The sequence below is a fragment of the Oncorhynchus tshawytscha genome, linkage group LG01 (genome assembly GCF_018296145.1).
Source record: "Oncorhynchus tshawytscha isolate Ot180627B linkage group LG01, Otsh_v2.0, whole genome shotgun sequence".
Classification (NCBI taxonomy): Eukaryota; Metazoa; Chordata; class Actinopteri; order Salmoniformes; family Salmonidae; genus Oncorhynchus; species Oncorhynchus tshawytscha.
This window is the reverse complement of record NC_056429.1, coordinates 36,700,979-36,726,886: the sequence shown is the minus strand read 5'-3', so window position 1 is coordinate 36,726,886 and position 25,908 is coordinate 36,700,979. Positions and strand designations below refer to the sequence as shown.

The 25,908-nt window shown below is 43.3% G+C and overlaps 1 pseudogene; it reads right to left on the bottom strand.

The window, feature by feature from the left end:
• Positions 1-1,560: 1,560 nt before the first annotated feature.
• The window catches only part of LOC121847341, a 162,671-nt pseudogene continuing 138,323 nt past the window's right edge, over positions 1,561-25,908 (bottom strand).

The window sequence follows — 25,908 nt, the reverse complement described above, 5'->3', positions numbered from 1 at the left end:
GAAGAGAACGTAGAAACCTGAGAGAAGCACTGTCCTCCCTCTTATAGACTTGAGATATAAATAGGAGCAGGACGTTTTGTCAGATATACATGTATGGTTGTAAAACAGACTGGTTGAACTGGGTAGAGAAAGTTCTACTCTCTCTCTCTCTCTCTCTCTCTCTCTCTCTCTCTCTCTCTCTACTGAGTCACTCCAGGTGAAGGCAGGCAGGATATGAGAGGTTTTAAGGAAGAAGAGAGAATGAGGAGCATTTAACCTCTGATCCCTGACCCCTAAGACAGGAAGCATGTGTGACACTGCTCCTACGGCTTAGCATTGTTCCACTGCTCAACTGGAACTACCTGTTATTGTCTGGATCTCTGTGCGTGTGTGAGCATGTTTCAAAGGTCAGGATACAATTCATCAGTCAAACAAGAGTATCATTGAAAAAGTGTCTCTTTAGACAAATACCTTCATATAAAGGATGGTTCTTTGCATAATAGCCAAGTCACTAGCACAGCTAGTTTATGTGCAACTTATCTATTGTCTGTATGTGAGAGTGTCAGTAATGCATGTAGTGTATGTGAGTGTATGACCCCAGGCTGTGTGTTAATGTGTGTGTAAATCGTCATTAGCCCTGTCAGTGTGTGTGTGTGTCTGACATGAGCTCATTTATCTCCCTATAGCCCCTCGGGAGAGGGGAGGGAGGGAAGGAGAGGTGGGAGGACAGACTGGGCTGAGAGTGATAGGGGGGAGCACGCACAAAGGGAGGGAGCAGGCTGGGGGAGGGCAGAGGGGTTGTGCAGGTGTGCTCTGGTCTGGTCTGGTGAGTGTTATCGAGGGTGACTGATACATGCAGATTTGTTGTGGATGGGAGAGGGGTGGTGGTGGGGGGATAGCTTGTGCAGGTTTGCTTAAGAGGTGGTGTGTGCGTGGGGAGGGGTGGGGGGGGGTGTGGAGCTTAGTCAGATCTGTTTTTTTGGCAGAATGGGTACTAGCTTGGGCGTTGATTTTCACTCATTGACAGATTTGTGAGAAATTGAAGATGGTGTGGTAACTGTGGTTAGTAGGGGAGTGTACTGTAGCCCTTGATATGTGCTGATAGAGCAATGTAAAACCATAAAGTGGTGTGGTTTATTTGAGGTTATAAGTCACTGTGTGGAACAGGAGAGTGTCTTTGTTTTTGTTTGGCTGTGTTGTACAGGTCTTGTTGAGGCTCAGTCGAACTGCCTCAACCATAAACTGTAGCCTCATTCAGGTGATAGAGCTATCATTTTCTCTGGGCTGTGGTAGTTGCAGTACAAGTCACAGCTAGTTCCAGGGGTTGGTTAAAGGGATACTTCCGGATTTTGGCATTGAGGTCCTTTATCTACGTCCCCAGAGTCAGATGAACTCGTGGATGACATTTTTATGTCTCTACGCGCAGTTTGAAGGAAGTTGCTAACTAGCGCTAGCGCAATTGCTAACAAGCGTTGGCGCAATGACTGGAAGTCTATAGGTACCTGCTAGGATGCTAGTAAATACCCATAGACTTCCAGTCATTGTGCTAACACAAGTAAGCATTGGCTCACGAAACTACCTCTAACTTCCTTCATACTGAACACAGAGACAAAAAAAAGCTATCCAGGAGATCATCTGACTCAAGGGAGATAGATAAAGGGCCTCATTGCCAAAATCCCAAAGTATCCCTTTAAGGTTGAGCTCAGACAACCACTCGTTAGTGTAGAATACATTGTTTAGGCGTTCACCTGGGGTTTATTTTGGTACTCAACTAGTGTAATGGTTTAGGTTTGATATTAATGGTTGTCAGGGCGATGGTTTTTAAGTGGCATGCATTGTTTATTTATGTTGGATGTTATTGTTCATGAGAAATCTGATTAGCCTGATCTCTGATAAGTGGAAAGAAAAAGGCACAGTTTCTCAGGTGATGAGATTCTCAGGTATTTGTCTGCATCTTTTCACTCTTCAGTTTGCTTGTGATAGTGTGCATCTGCCCACAGCTCTGTCAGCAACCCAAGAGTGTGTGTGTGGGCAACCTTACGTGCACAATGCAGAGAGAGAGGTGTGTGTTTGTGAGTCTGACAGCGCCAGTGTCTATGTTGACGCATCACAGTGCGGCTGACATAATTCCAAGTTCATATGTCACTGTGGGGCATAAAGTGTGTTGTGATCAACAGCCAGGTTAGGTCGACAGCATTTCACACTTCCCCAACATCAAAACGCGCACACGCACACACACACACACACACACACACACACACACACACACACACACACACACACACACACACACACACACACACACACACACACACACACACACACTCGACTCCCCACTTCAGTAGGACGGTAGTACTTGGGGTCCACATTCATGTTCACAACCGCTGTCTCCTGGCAATGACCAACCTCGTTCTCATCCTTCCCCTCCCACTTGGAGAGAGAGAGACAGAGACGGTGGGAGGAATGGAGAGAAAGAAAGAGATACATATTTGTGACCTGTTGCCACAAGAAAAGGGCAACCAGTGAAACACAAGCAACATTGTAAATACAACCCATATTTATTTATTTTCCCTTTTGTACTTCAGCTATCTGCACATTCTTACAACACTGTACATTTCCATAATATAACATTTGAAATGTATGTGTGTGTAATGTTTACTCTTCTTTTCTGATTGTTTATTTCACTTTTGTTTATTAAACACAAGTTTCCCATTCCAATACAGCCGGTTGAATTGAATTGACAGACATATAGGGAGAGAGAGAAAGGGAGGGAGAGATAACTATTTGTGTGTGTCATGTTTTACTCTTAATGTCTGTTTGTTTTTGTCTTTGTTTTGTTTAATTCACTTTGTCGGTTGTTGTCATTGTTGTTTTGTGTATTTCACGTTTTGGCAATTTAAACATGTTTCCCATGACAATAAAACCCCTTTGAATTGAATTGCATTGACAGAGAGAGAGAGAGAGAGAGAGATGTTATCAGTTAGCTGAGTGACAGGGCAACTCCCATAAACTACATCTGTCCTGGTGTCTACCTCTTCTTTCCCCTCTATCTCTCTGTCCTCTTTATCACTCCCTCTTCCCTTCCGGTGGGTCGTTTGTTGCTGTAAGGTCTGTAGCAGACAAAACATGTCACACACCTCTCTGTCTGACTGATCTGCCTCTACCACAACATGATGTGAACATTCACAGGTGTGTACATCTGACTGGGTACTTCTCTGACTCACAGATGCGGGTATGTGTCGTGTGTTCTTTTCTGTTTGTGCATGCATGGCATGCGTGTGTGTATACTTACACAATGGTTTTGCCCACTGGACTTCTCCACAAACTCCCTGACACTACGAACCTCCCCTGTCGCTATGGCCAAGTCCTCTGGCTCTTCCTCCTGAAGCATCAGCCCCCCAGACAGACAGACAGACAGACAGACAGACAGACAGACAGACAGACAGACAGACAGACAGACAGACAGACAGACAGACAGACAGACAGACAGACAGACAGACAGACAGACAGACAGACAGACAGACAGACAGACAGACAGACAGACAGACAGACAGACAGACAGACAGACAGACAGACAGACAGACACATGATTGGTCACACAGATTGGAGTAGAGCCAACATGTTCCTGTTCCTGACAGACAGGAAGTGAACCTGTGACCTCAGAAAGGGGGGACCACACCACCCAAACCACTGTCCTGACGTCACCGCAAAGGCTCATGGGACACGTACCGTGGGAAAGGAGGAGAGAGAGCTCCCAGAGGCTTTTTGTGCTGGCACACACTCTGTCATAGTATTTTGTCTTTCAAACGGACACAAATTCACAGTATTCTCACATTTCATAAACACATGCACATGCTTGAATAGTATTTTTTTCTTACAGTCACAAACACACACCCATATTGTGTCCACTTTCAAACGCACAGAATAGAGAGACCTACTTTCTGAGATTACGTTGCTCTACAGCGACAAAAACAGTAACATCAACCATCACTAGTCTTGACTTGTTTTAATGTTCAAAATCTTCCAAGCCTGGTCCATACAGAGAAGAGAATAGCACGATTATTAGCCTATATCCCTCTGAAAGCAGTGAAAGCTGATCGTCCTGGGTCTGAGATGCACGATATTGGAAAGTCAGAGGGCATGTCACAAACGGCACTCTATTCTTTACATAGTGCACTACTTTTGACCAAAGCCTTATGGGCCCAAGTCAAAAGTAGTGCTCTATAAAAGGAATAGGTTGCCATCTGAGATTTGGTCAGAGAGAGGAGAGTGTCTACAGATAATTCCATACTATTTATGGTGAACGTGAGCTTAAAGGTCAGAAAAGTTTCCCCCTAACATCTCATCCCTGATTACACCACCTCGCCAGGGAGGAACACACACATACACACACGCTATGCATGCATAACACACACGCATACACATCCACACCTCCTTAAGAGCAGTAAGATTCCTTTAATTCCTGATGCTTAGAGCTGAATTCCAGATGGGAGACTATGTGTGAGTGTTTGTGTGTGAGTGTGTGAGTGTGTGTCAGAGGTCTTCACAGATCCACTTGTACCCGAATCCCCGAGACCCGATCCAGGACCCATGTGGGTCCGGATCCAGAATTCGAAATGTCACGGGTTTGGGTCGGATCTGACATGATTCTCACGGGTCTCGGGTACGTGTCATTTTGACTGATTTATCCGAAGGGCCCGTATAGTTCCAAATGTGAAAGCTGCAGTCGGAGAGGGAGAGATGCATTTGATAATTGATTCTACTGCTCTTGCTTTTCACGAGAGTGGAGCCTGGCGCGTGTAACTTGTTGTTGGTCAATCAGAAGTGATCAAAGCGGCGATAGGCTACAGTTATAGAGCCTCCGTGTGTGGAAAAGTTAGGAGTTATCTAATCAACGGAGGATGGATCAAAATTACGGAATTAAAAGTTAAAGGAGATGGATAGAGCAAATGTAGGCTGCTACTTAATATTCTGAATGTAGTTGTTGTTATTTGTAACTGTAGGATGAGAAAGCGCATGCACTGCAGTCTTAATTAGCCTAGCTCTCCTTGTCACTTGCTTACAGTAAGACCCCTCTCGCGCCTGCTAGAGCGGTACCTCTCTCTCTTCTCAGCTCTGGGTAATAAAGTAACTTAAAAAAGGATATTTCTGCTGCTACCCTCACTCAGATCAGGTCTGGATCCGGTCAGGTCTATACGGAACGGGCTTAGTCGTCGTCGAGTCTGTTCGGAATGGGTCTCCATATTTAAAAAAACTAAATTATTCATATTGGGTCTGGGTGGGAAAGCCCCAGGTCCATTTCGGAACGGGTCCCACTTTTTGGACCTGTGAAAACCTCTAGTTAGTGTGTGTGTGTGTGTGTGTGTGTGTGTGTGTGTGTGTGTGTGTGTGTGTGTGTGTGTGTGTGTGTGTGTGTGTGTGTGTGTGTGTGTGTGTGTGTGTGTGTGTGTGTGTGTGTGTGCATGTAGAGAGATTCCTACTGAAGTGACATTAACTCTCAGTGCTTCTCTCTGTTTCTCCTCTCATCATAGCTCTCAAGAAAGCACATCAACACACTGGGCTATAATTGGAGGAGTGTCTATGTGTGTGTGTGTGAGAGAGAGAGAGAGAGACAGAGGGAGAAAGAGAGAGAGAGAGAGTGAAAGTGTGTGTGTGTGTGTGTGTATGTGTAATAAGCCCATCAGCACGTTTAATGCGGTGCAGTTGGACACAGCAGCAGTTGGCCGTCTCGCTCCACACATTTGATCTCTTCTCCCTCTGCTCTCATATTCACACCCTGTATAAATCACTCACAGAATGAGATAGCATACACACACACACGTACACACGTACACACACACACACACACACACACACACACACACACACACACACACACACACACACACACACACACACACACACACACACACACACACACACACACACACACACACACACACACACACACACACACACACACACACACACACAAACACACACACCTGGAGAGTAGACAACCTCTGTCTCTCATTAGATGATCAGTCACAATAAACCATTGCTGTTTACCAGATGTATTCTCTTTCTCTGACTATCTGTCTCTCTTTCTCTCTCTCTTTGGGTGTGTCATAGAAGCCTGATTGAAATGCGTGTGCTACTGGGCGAAAAGGGTCAATATCAGGGGATATCTTTTAACTATATCTATTTATCATTTTAGACATGCGCCAGATACGGATGTCCTTAATTTCATATATGGAGCTAGGATATTCTCCGTAATGGAACAGTTTCTGCATGCATCCAAACTGGACCTCAGAAATCTCCCTGCTACCGTCCAGGGAGATATCTGGGGTGAGATCCCTTCAAGACACGCCCCTGATGCGTGTGCAGACGCTTACATGCGTCAACATGCTGACATTTGTAAGCATTTATACTTAGGCATAAACAAATCCACGTACTTTCAGAAATGTATTATATCTGTAGTCATTTCCTGATCATTTATGGATCCGTATAAAAAATAAAAAACAGAACTTCAATATATATTTTTTACATGAAATGTAAAATTCATCCACATGTGACTCGTTTCAGGAAACCAGGCATATGTCACGTGTCACTACTTCACTGGGTGTTCGTAAGGTCTGAGAAAACACAGATATGAGATGGATAAAGTCAGTATTTTTCAGCATGTAGAGAGATAATAGGATGTCACATATCTCAGGATATTGAATGAACCCAGATCCGGACACAGGAAATGTCCACGTGTGATATTCGGAGGAATCCCAAATGTATTATGTCTAAAAGACATATCTTGATTCAGAATGTGTCAGGATATGGTGCAAATCCACAAAACTCAAAAAATGCATCAGAAATGGTCTGTATATAATATCAAAAACGTGACATGTAAAGCTATCCCCTGATATGGACCCCTTTTCCCCAGTTGTGTGTAGGGAGGAGGAAGGTAGAGTTAACATTGCCCCTAGTCAGTGGTGATGATGGAATGTTCATTACCCATAACTCCCCTGGGGTTTGGAAGCGGTTGTGTCTGGGGCCCATTTGGGGTGACCCCTGACCTCACCCTACGATCCTTATTGGCCTTCCCAGACTACCACTCTAGAGACCAGCCAGAGAAGATGTGTGTATGATTGACAGACTGGTTAACCAATCAGAGTTGGGTATCTCTGAGTATGTTTGTGTTTAATTCCACTGTTCTTCCAATAACTGAGAGTGTGTGTGTTACAGAAAAGGGCTCCAGGCAGCTGAGCAAAAAGGAAAACGAACTTCTGGAGGTCTAACTATATCATCCTTTCACTCCCTCCTCTCTCCTCTGTATCCGCTGCTAAAGCCACGTTCTATCACTCAAAATGTCAAGCTTCTGCCTCTAACTCTAGGAACCACTTTTCTACTTTTCTACAAGAAGACTCAAAGCTGGGAACGCTGCCAAAGGTGCTTCAACAAAGTACTGAATAAAGGGTCTGAATACTTATGCAAATGTGATATTTCATTATAAATGTTTTTTTTTTTTGCACAATTTGCTAAAATGTCTAAAAACCTGTTTTTGCTTTGTCATTATGGGGTATTGTGTGTAGATTAATGATGGAAGAAAACTATTGATTCCATTTTAGAATAAGGCTGTAACGTAACAAAATGTGGAAGAAGTCAAGGGATCTGAATACTTTTCGAATGCACTGTATAAACTGTATTATAGTCAAGTCCACCCTATTCAACTATTGCTCTACATGTACTATTCTACATGAATATTTACATATTCTTCAGATATACTATATATTCTATCCACATGCTGTCCTTAATGTCTATACATCCCATCATGTATACATATAATCTATCTATCTTTCTATATTTAAACTCTGGACTCCAACATTGCTCGTCCAAATATTTACATATTTCTTAATTCCTTTCTTTTACTTTTAGATTTGTGTGTATTGTTAGATAATACTGCACTGTTGGAGCTAGGAACACAAGCATTTTACGAAACCCACAGTAACATCTGCTAAACATGTGTATTTGACCAATAACATTTGATTTGATTTGATTTCTTTCTACCCTGTCTCTCTAGATTAAATTCTGTGACTAGTGAGGTCCAACCGCCCGACAACCTGCCCGCTCAACCCCATCCCTTCCTCCCTTCTCCAGACCTTCTCTGGAGACCTTCTCCCATTCCTCGCTTCCCTCATCAACTCATCCCTGACCACTGTCTGCATCCCCTCTGACTTCAAAATGGCCAGAGCCGATCCCCCCTCAAGAAACCTCACTCGACCCTTTCTTTTTTTCCTTTCAAAAACACTTGAGAGGGCTGTCTCTGACCAACTCTCTCTCTATGTCTCTCCGAACGATCTTCTTGACCCTAACCAGTCAGGCTTCAAGACGGGTCACTCAACCGGAGACTGCTCTCCTCTGTGTCACGGAGGTTTTCTGCACTGCCAAAGCTGACTCTCTATCCATTGTTCTCATCCTCCTAGATCGATTCCTGACGCAGCCCACCTGATCTTCAATCTTACGAAGTTCTCAAATGTGACTCCGCTCATCAGCCCACTCTACCGGCTTCTAGTCAAAGCTATCATCCAATGCAAAATCATGGTACTAAAACCATGGAACCCCTCGAAAACATTCCGCTGAAAAGGCAGCGCGAGAAATTACAAAATATTTTTCAGAAATATGTAACTTTCACACATTAACAAGTCCAATACAGCAAATGAAAGATAAACATCTTGTTAATCTACCCATCGTGTTTCAAAAATGCTTTACAGCGAAAGCACAACATATGATTATGTTAGGTCATAGCCAAGTCAAAAAAACACAGCCATTTTTCCCGCCACTGATAGGAGTCACAAAAAGCAGAAATATAGATCAAATTAATCACTAACCTTTGATGATCTTCATCAGATGACACTCATAGGATATCACGTTACACAATACATGTATGTTTTGTTCGATAATGTGCATATTTATATCCAAAAATCTGTTTACATTGGAGCGTTACGTGCAGTAATGTTTTGATTCCAAAACATCCGGTAATTTTGCAGAAATACTCATAAAACATTGATAAAAGATATAACTGTTATTCACAGAATTAAAGATAGACTTCTCCTTAATGCAACCGCTGTGTCAGATTTAAAAAAAACTTTACGGAAAAAGCATCATCTGAGAACGGTGCTCAGAACCCAAAACAGCCAGAGGAATATCCGCCATTTTGGAGTCAACAGAAGCTGGAAATAACACCATAAATGTTCACTTACCTTCGATGACTTACTCACAGGAATCCCAGTTCGACAATTAATGACTGATTTGTTCCATAAAGTTCCATAAAGTCCATAATTGATGTCCAAATAGCCACTTGTTGTTAGCGTGTTCAGCCCAGTAATCCATCTTCATGAGGCGCAGGCACTTCGTCCAGACAAAAACTCGTAAAGTTCCGTTACAGTCTTTTCGAAACATGTCAAACAATATATGTAATCAATCTTTAGGATGTTTTTAACATAAAACATCAAAAATGTTCCAACCGGAGAATTCCTTTGTCTGAAGAATTGCACTGGAATGAGAGGTAACCCTGTCGGGAGCGCGCGTCACGACACTGAGACACTCTGCCAGACCACTGACTCAAAGAGGTCTCATGAGCCCCTCCTTTATAGTAGAATCCTCATTCAAGATTCTAAAGACGGTTGACATCTAGTGGAAGCCGTAGGAGGTGCAACTTTATACATATTTCAATGTGTATTTGGTAGGCCAAGCTTTGAAAAACTACAAACCTCAGATGTCCCACTTCCTGATTGGATTTTTCTCAGGCCTGCCATATGAGTTCTGTTATACTCACAGACATCATTCAAACAGTTTTAGAAACTTCAGAGTGTTTTCTATCCAATACTAATAATAATATGCATATATTAGCATCTGGGACAGAGTAGAAGGCAGTTCACTCTGGGCACACTATTCATCCAAATGTGAAAATGTTGCCCCTTATCCCAAAAGAGCAGCCCCGGCCTGCTAGCTGTCTGAATCGCTGTGCCTCCAGCTCACCTAGCTACTCACTGGACCCTATGATCACTCGGCATACATGCCTCTCCCTAACGTCAATATGCCTTGTCTACTGCTGTTTTGGTTGTCTTATTGGTTGTCTTATTTCACTGTAGAGCCTCCAGCCCTGCTCAAGATGCCTTAGCTATCCCTTAAGTTCCACCCCCCACACATGATGACCACACCTGGCTTAAATGGTGCCTCTAGAGACAACACCTCTCTCATTGTCACTCAATGCCTAGGCTTACCTCCACTGTACTCACATCCTACCATACCCTTGTCTGTACATTATGCCTTGAACCTATTCTTCCGCGCCCAGAAACCTGCTCCTTTTACTCACTGTTCCGAACGCAATAGACGACCAGTTCTTACTATTATCCTACTCCTCCTCTGTTCCTCTGGTGTGGTAGAGGTTAACCCACGTCCTGCAGCCCCCAGCATCACTTCCATTCCCCAGATGCTCTCATTTGGTGACATCTGTAATCGTAAAAGCATTGGTTTCATACATGTTAATATTAGAAGCCTCCTCCCTAAGATTGTTTTAGTCACTGCTTAAGCACTGGCTGGCCCTCACTACATATCCGTTACCAAACACACTGGCTCCAGGTCATCTATAAGTCTTTGCTAGGTAAAACCCTGCCTTGTCTCAGCTCACTGGTCACCATAGCAACACCCACCCGTAGCATGCACTCCAGCAGTTATATTGCACTGGTCATCCCCAAAGGCAACACTTCCTTTGGCCGCCTTTCCTTCCAGTTCTCAGCTGCCAATGACTGGAACGAATTGCAAAAATCTCTGAAGCTGGAGTCTCATATCTCCCTCTCTAACTTTACGCATCAGCTGTCAGAGCAGCTTACCGATCACTGTACCTGTACACAGCCAATCTGTAAATCACACACCCGACTACCTCATCCCTATATTATTACTTAGCCTCTTGCTCTTTTGCACCCCAGTATCTCTACTTGTACATCATCATCTGCACATCTATCTCTACAGTATTAATGCTAAATTGCAATGATTTTTGCCTCTAGGGATTATTTATTACCTGCCTCTCTACTCTTCTACATTTACATTGGTTTTTCTATTTTTTGTAATTTTTTGTTATTGACTGTACGTTTCTTTATGTGTAACGGCTAAGAAAAGCCAACTGACATTTACTCCTGAGGTGCTGACCTGTTGCACCCTCTACAACCATTGTGATTATTATTATTATTATTGGATCCTGCTGGTCATCTATGAAATTTTGGACATCTTGGCCATGTACTGTTATAATCTCAACCCGGCAAAGCCAGAAGACGACTGGCCACCCCTCACAGCCTGGTTCCTCTCTAGGTTTCTTCCTAGGTTCCTGCCTTTCCTAGGGAGTTTTTCCTAACCACAATGCTTCTACACCTGCATTGCTTGCTGTTTGGGGTTTTAGGATGGGTTTCTGTACAGCACTTTGTGACATCGGCTGATGTAAGAAGGGCTTTATAAATACGGTACATTTTATTGATTGATTGAATGCACCAACTGTAAATTGTTTTGGATAATAACGTCTGCTAAATCAGGGTTTCCCAAAGTCTGTCCTTGGGCCCCCCTGGGTGTGTGTGTGAGTGTGTGTGTGTGTGTGTGTGTTTGTGTGTAATGCACTGTATGAGTATATGACTGAGTGTTGAATGACTTAGATCCTTTTTTGATTGGGAATATCATCAGCAAATGAATTCCTGACTAAGCGTGCCACATTTCTGTTTGAGTCCAAGGAATCAGTCAAGGCAGCTAAGAAGGCCAAAATGACCAGAAATCTCCATCCTCATGTGTGCTACAAGTAATTATCACAGGAAAGACTAACATATCAAACACAGTGACATCAATGCAGTAATATTATTTGATCATTTGACTGGCTGCTTATTTGGAATCCAAATTAAACCGCTAAATTACAGTTATAATCCCATCTGTGATGATGATGATGATATGTGTGTGTGTGTGTGATGATGATGTACTTTGGGAAAGGAACTCGGTTTCTCTCTGAGCCAGAGAAAATGTTTTATACAGGAGTTGAGTGATGTGATGTACACCAATTTTTCAACAAAATACGCTAAAGTGAACCCCTGCCTCTCCCTCTCTCTCTCTTTCCCTACCTCTCTCTCACCCTCTCTTTCTATTCCTACCTTTACTAACCCCCGGATTTCTCTCTCTCCCCGTCACTCTCCCTCCCCTCCCTCTGTCCCCCTCCCCTTCTACCTCTGTTCCCCCTCCATCCCTCCCTCCCTCTCTCTTGTAGGGTTGATGTGCATCATTAGCTGGCTGATAAACTGCTGTGAGGTTCACACAGAGTTCTCTTTCCTGTTCACATGACTTGACCAGCCCCTGACCTCCACATAAACCCCTCCACCTCTACCCCGCCACACCCACACTAGCTCTGGCCAAACCTACACCCCTCTACACAGCCATCTACACCCCTCCTCACCCTCACCTTCACAGCACTCTATCTCCTTGACCCTACACCCAATCCAGGCAGGGCCAAATCTACAAGCATCCACACCCCACCTACATGGATACACACCAAACCCCTTGCACCCTCCCCAGATCTAGCCAAACTTACACCCCAGTATCTCTCCGACCCCAGAGTTTCAGCAGAGTTCACATTTGTAATGGCTCCCAATAGACACTTAACAGAGATGTGGTTAGAGCCATGCAGAGAACCCTATCAGTACCCAATCAGCCCCTGCTAACGCTGTTAACGTCCGGGGTTTAACACAAGCGCACGTACGGATGCATGGACACACACACGCAAACACACACACACTGAGCTGAAATACAAAACACATTGTTACTAAACGAGTACCTCACAGTCACAACACAAGCACGCAGTTCAAATAAAACTACCTAACTAAGTATGGCACGATCTGATTCTGTGGTGGAGATGGAATGCTGGCATCTCTCCCATCTCATAACACGAGTATACAGCCTAGCCTTACTGCTGCCTAGCTTTGCTCTGCCAGAAAGTCCTCTCACACACGATTACATCACCCATTAAGGGCCTAGGATTCAGAAGAGTGGGAAAATCAACCCTGTGCAAAGGAATGCCCATATTAAAGCAGTAAGGCCGAAGGGGTGTGGTATATGGTCAATTTACCATGGCTAAGTGCTGTTCTTATGCACAACGTAATGCGAAGTGCCTGGATACAGCCCTTAGCCGTGGTATATTGACAATATACCCCAAACTCCAGAGGTGCCTTATTGCTATTATAAACTGGTTACCAATGTAATTAGAATAGTAAAAATTATTTTTTGGTCATACACGTGGTATACGGTCTAATATACCACCGCTTTCAGTCAATCAGTGTTCAGGGCTCGAATCACACGGTTTATAAAAATCTATAATCTCTGTAACCGTATAGTGCCTGGATCATTATTTATACATCGACTTCAAGCCTCTCAGTTTTGTGATGAATAATCCATACTTAATACTATCCCTGGGGCCTTACCTGTACTCGCCCAGGGCACCGGGCCCCGATAAAGTTATTTGAAAAGTCTTGAATCCTAGCATGCAGTCCAGCCTGCCCAACCGACCAATAACTAATGATAAGAGAATAAGAATAATACACCTAACTTAACGTTTGAGATCAGTTATACACACACACACACACACACACACACACACACACACACACACACACACACACACACACACACACACACACACACACACACACACACACACACACACACACACACACACAAACACACAGCACACACACAAACACAGCCAACATCACACACTCTCGTTAACGTTGCCAGCTAAAAGCATGTTCTAGCTCAAGCCTCATGGACATCATGTTATCAGCACGACCCTTCGGACCAACATCCATCACGGCAACCGCTTCCCGGATACTCTTGCAATCAGTGGCAGCCATCTTGTACCCAGATTAGGCAAATCGTATTGAAATTACAGCTCTAAAAATGGAGATGGAGCTCGGGCCTAAGAGCTGAAATATCATATGACCCAGGCCTGATAACCTCCTACTACTACTGTAGAGAAACAATGTTCTGTTCTGTTTATATACATCTATGTATTTTTTACATTTTACCCCCTTTATCTCCCCAATTTCGTTGTATCCAATTGTTAGTAGTTACTATCTTGTCGGGAGAGACGAAGGTCCTCCGAAAGTCCTCCGAAACACAACCCAACCAATCCGTACTGCTTCTTAACACAATGCCCGCTTAACCAGTAAACCAGTCACACCAATGTGTCGGAGGAAACACCGTACACCTGGCGACCATGTCAGTGTGCATGTTTTTTATACTGAATGTTATCAGATCTTCAACCAAAACCTAATATTAGATAAAGGTAACCTGAGTTTACAAATAAAAAGCAAAATTATACTTATTTAATTGATTTAATTAACAAAGTTATGCAATTCCCCGTGTGAAACTGAAATTGCCCCCTTACACTCAATAACTGTTTCTGCAACCTTTAGCTGCGATGACTGCAACCAAATGCTTCCTGTAGTTGTTGACGAGTTTCTCACATCGCTGTGGAAGAATTTTGGCCCGTTCTGGCACGCAGAACTGCTTAACTTAGCAACATTTGTGGGTTTTCAAGCATGAACTGCTCGATTCAAGTCCTACCACAACATATCAAATGGGATTAGGTCTGGACTTTGACAATGCCATTCTAAAACTTTAAATTTGTTGCTTTTTAGACATTTTCATGTAGACTTGATTTTGTGTTTTGGATCATTGTCTTAATGCATATCACAGCTGCGCTACTGCTTCAGCTCACAGACGGATGGCCTGACATTCTCCTGTAGAATTCTCTGATACAGAGCAGAATTCATGGTTCTTTCTTTTAAGGTAAGTCGTCCAGGTCCTGAGGCAGTAATGCATCCCCAAACCATCACACTACCACCACCATGCTTGACCGTTGGTATGAGGTTTGAACTGTGGAATGCAGTGTTTGGTTTTCTCCAGGCTTAATGCGACCCATGTTGTCCAAACAGTTGACTCAGGTTTACCAAAAAGCACTTGGAAGCACCTGGATGATCATAAAGACTCTTGGAAGAATGTTCTATGGACAGAGGATTCAAAAGTATATATTTTTGGACGACATGGTATAAGTAAGTAAAACATTACTTAGGACATCAGGTCACTAGCTACCTACATGACAGGATCAGAAGTCAGAACATTTAGGCTTTGATTCTACCCACTCAAATACACTCAATGGAACCCTTAAAACCTCTCTGGGGTAGGCGGGACGCTTGCGTCCCACATGGCCAATAGCCAGGGAAAATGCAGTGCGCCAAATTCAAATACATTTCTATAAAAATCTAACTTTCATTAAATTACACATGCAAGATAGCAAATTGAAGCTACACTCGTTGGAATCCAGCCAACATGTCAGATTTCAAAAAGGCTTTTCGGCAAAAGCATAAGACGATATTTTCTGATGATAGCACAACAGTAAACAATAAGAGTAGCATATTTCAACTCTGCAGGCGCGACACAAAACGCAGAAATAAAATATAAATCATGCCTTACCATCACAAATGGTCCTTTTGTTCGATTAATTCCGTCGATATATATCCAAAATGTCCATTAATTTGGCGCGTTTGATCCAGAAAAACACAGCTTCCAACTTACGCAACGTCGCTACAAAATATCTCAAAAGTTACCTGTAAACTTTGCCAAAACATTTCAAACTACTTTCGTAATACAACTTTAGGTACTTCTAAACGTATATAATTGATCAAATTGAAGACAGGATGGTCTGTGTTCAATACAGGAGCAAAACTAACTGACGCTACCTTTCTAGTTACGCGCCTCTATCAAAAGGTACACATGAAGTGACGTTCGTTCTGAGCTATGGTACTTCTTCATTACACAAAGGAAAAACCTCAACCAATTTCTAAAAACTGGTGACATCCAGTGGAAGCGGTAGGAACTGCAGGAAAGTCTATTAGAATTCTGGATTCTCCATGAAAACATATTGAAAAGACAGTGACTTAAAAAAAATTGGAATGGTTTGTCCTCGGGGTTTCACCTGCTAAATAAGTTCTGTTATACTCACAGACATGATTCAAACAGTTTTAGAAACTTCAGAGTGTTTTCTATCCAATACTAATAATAATATGCATATATTAGGATCTGGGACAGAGTAGGAGGCAGTTCAGTTTGGGCATGCTATTTATCCAAAAGTGAAATGATGCCCCCTACCCCAAACAGGTTATAGTCGAGGTCGGCCTCAGCAGTCATAAGTCATACATGAGTAGGATAGGTGGTTAAACTCATAGACCTGCACTGTACTATCAGCGGTTCAGAAATACACCAAGCATTAATCATTCACTGCTGCTTTCCAATCAATTTCCAGCGCAAGGGGCAGTCGGGATATGGTACGCTAACTAACGCTCAAGGTCCTGAAACCAAACTGGTCTGGAAACAGATTCTCCACTGACTAGAGTCATGACAGCAATTAGCAGGAGTCTATCAAGCGTTTTTTACACAGAACAGGTCATTATACTAGCCAAGGCCAACATAGCCTGGACTAAGTGCTGTTCGTACTGTTTTGCCAACTCCTATGATTATTGGTGTGACAACGTCCATAGGAGTTGGCAAGACAGCACAAACAGATCTGCGACCAGGCTAAGGCCAGGCTAAGTGATAAATGAGATCTGGGAGAGAGGAGGAAACATAAGTATGAATTTCATCAAGACTGGTCTAGGTCCCGTCTTGGTAAGTAAATGTTAGCTCAGTGACAGACAGGTATTCAAAAGATGGGCATATTTGGCACAAAGAGTAAATAAAGATGGGATAAAGAGTAAATGCTCCATGTATGATGCAGCGTTGTGTGTGTGTGTGTGGTGGACATGGTTAACTATGCAAGGTCAAATACTATTTCTAGGGGGTTTAGGGTTGAGGTTAGAATTAGTGTTTGAATTAGGTTTAAGTATTAGGAACTAGGATTAGCTTTAAGGTTAGGTTTTCGGGTTAAGGTTAAGGCGCTACGATTTTGAATGGGACTGAATTGTGTATCCCCACAAGGTTAGTTATACAAGACTGTGTGTTTGTGGCATGTCTGTGTGTGTGTGAGATGCAGCATCCCAAAATGGTGGTAGAAGAGGACAGTTTCCTCTGTTGCTCGCTGCTCAACACAGTCCTTTGTTCCTTATCTGGTGGAGCGGCCTGGGCTCAACTGGCTGGATTAAAGACAGTGATACACGTACACACAGGGGCAGACACGTTCACACACATACACACACACACACAGCTGTCACCCTAAGGGCTGTGTCAGGTGAGCTCATAACTCCAACAATATGCAAAGCACCTGGAGATAACAATGATATGAAACCTTTTTATAAACATCCACCCTAACAACCACTAACTCATGCCATGTTTATAATAAGCTGACATAGCCTACTGACATAGCCTACTGACATAGCCTACTGACATAGCCTACTGACATAGCCTACTGACATAGCCCACTACAGTTATATAGTGTTAACAAAGGCTTTATGTCAGGTTATGCACAGTATGTGAATCAGGAGTTGTTTGAACAGATGTTTAGCAGTGACTATGGTAAGTTCCATTAACCTGTTAGGCAGTGTTCACCCTTAGTGGCGTTGGTAGAAAACGGATGTTTCTGGTTTTCAGGGCTACAGTATTTTCAACCTAAATTCAGTTTCCCCTGAAAAACAACGAAAGTGGGGACTCTGCTCAGGCGTCTATCCACTCCTGCTACGTTAGGTTAGGCAGTGTTTAACCAGTGAGACACGGAGTCCACTTTACATATGCGTACCACATGACATTAGTATGCCATTTATTGTATATGAAGAAGTCAAGCATCAGACTTTGAGGACAAATTCCATAAAAAAAACGGATATTCTGACATTCCGAGAATCCCTCATATTCGGAATAGGTTCAACTCCCTCAGCTGGGTTCTATTTTCCAGAAAAGCTTTCAATTCCGAGGTACAGATGGGTTAGCTGACAACGCCACGAACATGAGTGTGGCAGAAGTCTGTGAGTTGTGATTCTGGATGGCCAGATAGCTAGCAACAATGACAAAAAACAGTCACGTGTTTTGAGGTGTTTTGACTGATTCAATGCCAATGCTAATGTGGCTAGAAATCGCTAGCTAGCTAGCTAACCAACAAATGTAATGATGACCAAAAGTATGTGGACACCTGCTCGTCGAACATCTCATTCTGAAACCAGTGTGGAGTTGGTCTCCTTTTTGCTGATATAACAGCCTCCACTCTTCTAGGAAGCCTTTCCACTAGATGTTGGAACATTGCTGCAGAGAGTTGCTTCCATTCAGCCACAAGAGCATTAGTGAAGTCATTCCCTGATGTTGGGCAATTAGGCCTGGCTCGCAGTCAGCGTTCCAATCAATCCCAAAGGTGTTCGATGGGGTTGAGGTCAGGGCTCTGTGCAGGGCAGTCAAGTTTTTCCACACCAATCTTGACAAATGATTTCTGTATGGACAACGCTTTGTGTATTGTCATGCTGAAACAGGAAAGTGCCTTCCCCAAACTGTTGCCACAAAGTTGGAAGCACAGAATCGTCTAGAATGTCATTGTATGCTGTTGCGTTAAGAATTCCCGTCACTGGAACTAAGGAGCCTGAACCATGAAAAACAGCCCCAGACCATTATCTCTCCTCCACCAAACGTTCCAGTTGACACAATGGCAGTCTGTCGGTCTGCCAGATGGTGAAGCCGGATTCATCACTCCAGAGAACACGTTTCCACTACTCCAGAGGGGCAAGCTTTACTCCACTCCAACCAATGTTCAGCATTGTGCATTCAAAACCAGACAGCCAAAGGCCAGAGGTAGGCTACTTTGAATTCCTCACTGACTCAAGGAGAAAGACTTTCCAACAGTTCTACTGTATGAGCTCCAGTCGTGTCTCATCTGTTCTCTGGCACATTGACATCCTAAACTCACACATCCTCTCTCATCCCTCCATCCCAGCCCCACGCTCTCTCTCTCTCCCTCCCTCTAGCCTAGTCATCATTTCATCCACTGACCCTTCTCTCTCTCTCCCTCCCTTCCACTACCCTATAATTTCATCTATAACCTTGCTCTTCCTACCTCCGGCCCCATCACCCCTCCATCCTAATCCCCTGCTCTCGCTCTCTCTCCCTCTCTCTCTCTCTTTGTGGCACAATAATCTCTCCATCCCAGTCCCTTCCTCCTCCTCTCGCTTCTTTGAGTGTCAGTGCATGGCCTGGGTGAGGGTTTAGTCAGTGAGGGTTGGCAGAGATGTGAACATGCTGGACATGACTAGAGCCTTAATCTGGACCAGACTGTCCTGGGTCAATAAAAAACCATGACACACAGAAAACCAAGATTACAGCAAACTATGATTTACAAGACACACACACACACACACACACACACACACACACACACACACACACACACACACACACACACACACACACACACAAAATAACACATAAACACACACTGACTTCACATTCCCAGGCCCCACCAAAGGGAAAACACTTCATCCAATGGCTGCTTATAGAGCTAAGATTTTTAGCAGGACAATTTTTTTTCATTTTTTTGTTCTACTTAAACCCCTAAGAATTTAGCCTCCCTCTCCTCTTCCCAGTCTCCCTTTCTCCTCACCCCGTTCTCTCCTCCCTTGTCCCCCCTCCTCTCACGTTGTGTTTTGACCAAAAAAGCAGGAGACTGTAGCATTTTTCCTTGTCAGACTCAGACTTTCTGGACGTCAGAGAGAGAGTGCATGGCTAGAGACAGGGCTATATTTACACGCTGACCTCACCCTGTAGACACCAACACACACACACTGATCTCACCCTCTCACCCCATACAACATGGTCAGGGATGACGCAGACACACAGATGACCGCTTCTCTCCGTTGTTTGGGCAACAGTCACTGTGACCGCTGTTGGCCGTTCCTAGTGGTTGTGGTTGGCGGTGATGTGAGCGTGAACGTTCCTGTTCGGGGAAAATATTACGGTTCCAATTCTCCAGTGATAGAGAGGGGACAGAGAATGAGAGAACGAGATGCACTGATAGACACTTCAACTCCCTTGACAACAGAACCATGGCAATAAACCCTAAAACAGACCAAATCTCTCCCAAATGTGCACATTCCATTGACATACAGGCCCCTTACATAATTACAGTATGATATTTCTAAATATAGCTGTGTACACACACACACACACACACACACACACACACACACACACACACACACACACACACACACACACACACACACACACACACTGAGTATATCAAACATTAGGAACAGCTCCCTAATATTGAGTTGCACCCCCCTGCTTTTGCCCTCAGAACAGCCTCAATTCGTCAGGGCATGTACTCTACAAAATGTCAAAAACATTCCACAGGGATGCTGGCCAGTGTTGACTCCAATGCTTCCCGCAGTTGTGTGTAGTTGGCTGGATATCTTTTGGGTGGTGGACCATTCTTGATACACATGGAAACAGGATTGTATATGTGTGCCATCCAGAGTGTGAAAAACCCAGCAGCATTGCAGTTCTTCACACAAACCAGTGCGCCTGGCACCTACTACCATACCCCGTTCAAAGGCACTTAAATATTTTGTCTTGACCATTCATCCTCTGAATGGCAAAAATACACTCCATGTCTCAATTGTCTCAGAGAGGGGGAGAAAATATATCACAGATAAATCCACTATAATTGAGCAATTCAATAAGCATTTCTCTACGGCTGGCCATGCTTTCCACCTGCCCCTACGCCGGTCAACTGCCCGGCACCCTCCACAGCAACCCGCCTAAAAGCCCCCGCCATTTCCCCTTTACCCAAATCCAGATAGCTGATGTTCTCAAAGAGCTGCAAAATCTGGACCACTACAAATCAGTCGGGCTAGACAATCTGGACCCTCTCTTTCTAAAATTATCTGCCAAAATTGTTGCAACCCCTATTACTAGCCTGTTCAACATCTCTTTCGTATTGTCTGAGATTCCCAAAGATTGGAATGCTGCCGCTGTCATCCCCCTCTTCAAAGGTGGTGACACTCTAGACCCAAACTGCGACAGACCTATATCTATCCTACCCTGTCTTTCTAAGGTCTTCGAAAGCTAAGTTAACAAACAGATTACCGACCATTTCGAATCCCACCGTACCTTCTCCACTATACAATCTGGTTTCAGAGCTAGTCATGGGTGCACCTCAGCCACACTCAAAGTCCTAAACGACATCATAACCGCCATAGATAAGAGACATTACTGTGCAGCCGTATTCATCGACCTGGCCAAAGCTTTCGACTCTATCAATCACCACATTCTTATTGGCAGACTCGACAGCCTTGGTTTCTCAAATGATTGCCTCGTCTGGTTTACCAACCTCTTCTCTGATAGAGTTCAGTGTGTCAAATCGGAGGGCCTGTTGTCCGGACCTCTGGCAGTCTCTATGGGGGTGCCACAGGGTTCAATCCTCGGGCCGACTCTCTTCTCTATATACATAAATGATGTTGCTCTTGCTGCTGGTGATTCTCTGGTACACCACTAAGCAGACGACACCATTCTGTATACTTCTGGCCCCTCTTTGGACACTGGTTTAACTAACCTCCAGACGAGCTTCAATGCCATACAACTCTCCTTCCGTGGCCTCCAACTGCTCTTAAACGCAGGGAAAATGAAATGCATGCTATTCAACCGATCGCTGCCCGCACCTGCTCGCCCGTCCAGCATCACTACTCTGGACGGTTCTGACTTATAATACGTGGATAACTACAAACACCTAGGTGTTTGGTTAGACTGTAAAATCTCCTTCCAGACACGCATTAAGCACCTCCAATCCAAAATTAAATCTAGAATTGGCTTCCTATATCGAAACAGAGCATCCTTCACTCATGCTGCCAAACATACCCTTATAAAACTGACCATCCTGCCGATCCTTGACTTCGGCGATGTCATTTATAAAATAGACTCCAACACTCTACTCAACAAATTGGATGCAGTCTATCACAGTGCCATCCATTTTGTCACCAAAGCCCCATATACTACCCACCACACTCTCATTGGCTGGCCCTCGCGTCATACACGTCACCAAACCCACTGGCTCCAAGTCATCTACAAGTCTCTGCTAGGTAAAGCCCCACCTCATCTCAGCTCACTGGTCACCATAGCAGCACCCACAACGTAGCATGTGCTCGAGTAGGTATACCTCACTGGTCACCCCCGACGCCAATTCCTCCTTTGGCCACCTTTCCTTCCAGTTCTCAGCTGCCAATGATTGGAACGAACTGCAAAAATCACTGAAGCTGGAGACTCATATCTCCCTCACTAGCTTTAAGCACCAGCTGTCATGCTGTGATGTTGTATTAGTTAATGTGACGACTGTTGTTCATATGGGGCGGCAGGGTAGCCTAGTGGTTAGAGCGTTGGTCTTGTAACCGGAAGGTTGTAATGTCAAAACCCCCGAGCTGACAAGGTACAAATCTGTCGTTCTCCCCCTGAACAGGCAGTTAACCCACTGTTCCTAGGCCGTCATTGAAAATAAGAATTTGTTCTTAACTGACTTGCCTAGTTAAATAAAGAAAAAATAAATCAAATGATTAAAGTTTCTAATTGCGTGATTAACTGAATCAAGCAATTATTAACTCATTAACCAGGGGCACCATGGGAAAACTAGTTTTTAATGAGTTTCTATTTCCCAAATTAACTCAAACAATATCAGAATATCGATTTCACAACAGCCGCTAATTAACCAGTTGCCTCTACCAATCTCGTTCTGAACCTTGTATAGCCCGGGTCTCACCAATGAATTCGTACCACACCAATCTTAGTTGAATATTTATTTACTAAAACGCTAAAATGATGATAAAAGATACACATAGACAAAACACATTATAGGTTATTGATTAGAACTTAGTATAACGGGCCAACACACTATGGCGCGTGTTACCCACAATGGGGATTTCAATAGAGAGAAAACAGAAAGTACACAAGAGATATATACATTTGGGTGAATTTGTCAGCTATGCTATTCTAACCCTAGCCTTGCCCCAAACTGCTGCTCTTATGGGTCAGAATATAATGATGTAATTATGTGGGGATGATCTCCGAGGATTCTCTGCGTGGACTCTTCAGCTGTTCGATGACGCACTTCTCCTGCGCACTTCCCTGCTCATCCTCCCGATGTCAGTGTCCTTTTTGGCTTAGGAGTCTGTTCACTCACCCTATGCTCAGGAAGGGGTCTTCTGAGGAGAGACAGCTCTGTAGCTCAGAGCTCACAGCACAGGAATGAAACCCTTTAGATACCACGATTCGATGGGAGATGGAGGCTAGGTGATTCAACTTGAATTCACCCGCTTAGACACAGCTACTCATCCATAGCTTGGGTAGAAAAGGATTTCTTTGTCCTCAAACTTGCATTGCATTCTGGGTTCTTTGACTTTTTAGACCTTGCTGCAGCTGGGGTAACGTAGTCCTGTCTGTAAATTCTTTACTCACAGGTTTTATATCCTTGGGACAGAAGTGGGCGTAACCGCCTTTCGGGCAATTCTCTGGGCATACCAAGTTAATGAGGCAAGGTCTAGATTTGATTCAAATCCAATTTTAGACAACTAACTTAACATTTCATCTTCCCCAAAACATTCTCTTTGATTTGGATATTTTCCGTACAACGTACAATGTATAAACATCAAACATATACTAGGAAAACTCTTCACATTACAATGTTTTCGTAATAACGTCATCTATTAACATTTAATAACAAAACAAAAATGACATACATTTTCACATTCCATCTATCGTCATGACCACCATTGTGGCTGACGGAAACCATTGTTCCAAAGTCCCTTTATTTCATGTTTAATGTTCTGAGGCTTGTTCTCCATAGTAACAGGACAAATGAATTTGTCTGTGGCCTGAGATTTACCAGGGACGTGAGGGGTCATAAAACCCCCCACATCTTCAGACCACTAGATCTCTCCTCCTCTGTTGGGGTTGAGAGATAATCTGTAGGGTTGTGGTCTCCTGTAACCTGACCTGATCATGACAGTCATGACAGCAGCTCACAGATCACTGCACCTGTACATAGCCCATCTGTAAACAGTCCATCCAACTATCTCATGCCCATACTGTATTTATGTATTTATCTTGCTCCTTTGCACCCCACACCCCAGTGTTTAATTGCTATATTGTAATTACTTTGCCACCATGGCCTATTTATTGCCTTACCTCTCTTATCTTACCTCATTTGCACTCACTGTATGTAGACTTTTCTTATTTCTACTGTATTATTGACTGGGTGTTTGTTTATTCCATGTGTAACTTTATGTTGTTGTATGTGTCGAACTCCTGTGCTTTATTTTTGGCAGGTCACAGTTGTAAATGAGAACTCAATCTCAACTAGCCTACCTGGTTAAATAAAGGTGAAATAAAATAAAGAAAATAAAGAAACTAGTAGTGATGAAGTCAATCTCTCTTCCACTTTGAGCCATGAGAGATTGACATGCATATCATTAATGTTAGCTCTCCATGTAGTTTTAAGAGCCAGCTGTGCTGCCCTGTTCTGAACCAAATGCACTGTTCCTAAGTCCCTCTTAGTGGCACCTGACCACACTTCTAAACAATAGTCTAGATTCGACAAAACTAGGGCCTGTAGGACCTGCCTTGTTGATAGTGTTGCTAAGAAAGCAGAGCAGTACTTTATTATGCACAGACTTCTCCCAATCTTAGCTGTTGTTTCAAAATGTTTTGACCATGACAATATACAATCCAGGGTTACTCCAAGCAGTTTAGTCACCTCAACGTGCTCAATTTCCACAATATTCATTACGAGATGTAGTTGAGGTTTAGGGTTTAGTGGATGATTGGTCCCAAATACAATGCTTTTGTTTTTTGAAGTATTTAGGACTAACTTATTCCTTGCCACCCATTTTGAAACTAACTGATGCTCTTTGTTAAGCGTTAAGCAGTCATTTCAGTTGCTGTAGTAGCTGACGTGTATAGTAACGAGTCACCGCATTACTCAAAGAAAGTGGCATGTTGTTATTAAAGATTGAAAAAAGTAAGGGCATAAACAGCTACCCTGGGGAGTTCCTGATTCTATCTGGATTATGTTGGAGATTATGTTGGAGAGCCTTCCATTAAAGAACACCCTCTGTGTTCTGTTAGACAAGTAACTCTTTATCCACAATATAGCAAGGGGTGTAAAGCCATAACACAAACATTTTTCCAGCAGCAGACTATGATAAATAATGTCGAAAGCTGCGCTGAAGTCTAACAAAATACACCCCACAATCTTTTTATTATCAATTTCTCCAGGCAATCATCAGTCATTTGTGACCGATTGCCATGATTCGGTCTTACGTAGCAAAATTTCAAATTGTGTTTTTTTACATTGGATAAAAGCGGAGACACAGAGATACAAAATGGCTAATCAACACTGCATCTTGGGAACAATGGGAAAGTAATTCTGCTTTGAAAGTTGATAAACGAATAACCCCACTTTCGAGAAAATGGCCTTTGAATGTTTTGGTACACCTACTGGAGAGCTCTTCTTTGTCTACACCCATTAAGGATTGTTCACACCCTCTTAAGCCAGCCCCACCCATCTCTTTAAGGATTCACATGTGAGGTCATGTGCTAAACAGTGAGTAGTGTAGTAAAGATTAAGACTAAAAGTGGTAAAAGTAGTAGCCTACAATAAGGAAAGATTCCAGGTAAATAGAAAGTGTACACATAAAAATGTTTTGGAAATATTAGATGACGCTTACTCAGACACAATGGTCTAAATCGATGGGTCATGTGAAATAAATGCTATAACCCCCAGCCATATCTGGCTAAGTGGATGGGTCTCTACAGAAGGTGTAAACGGTACTGCGAAATAGTTATTTGCATAGTAGCAATGTCAAAAATAGTGTCAATATAAAGAACAAAATAACAAGTGTCAATGCCAGTAAAGAAAGAACA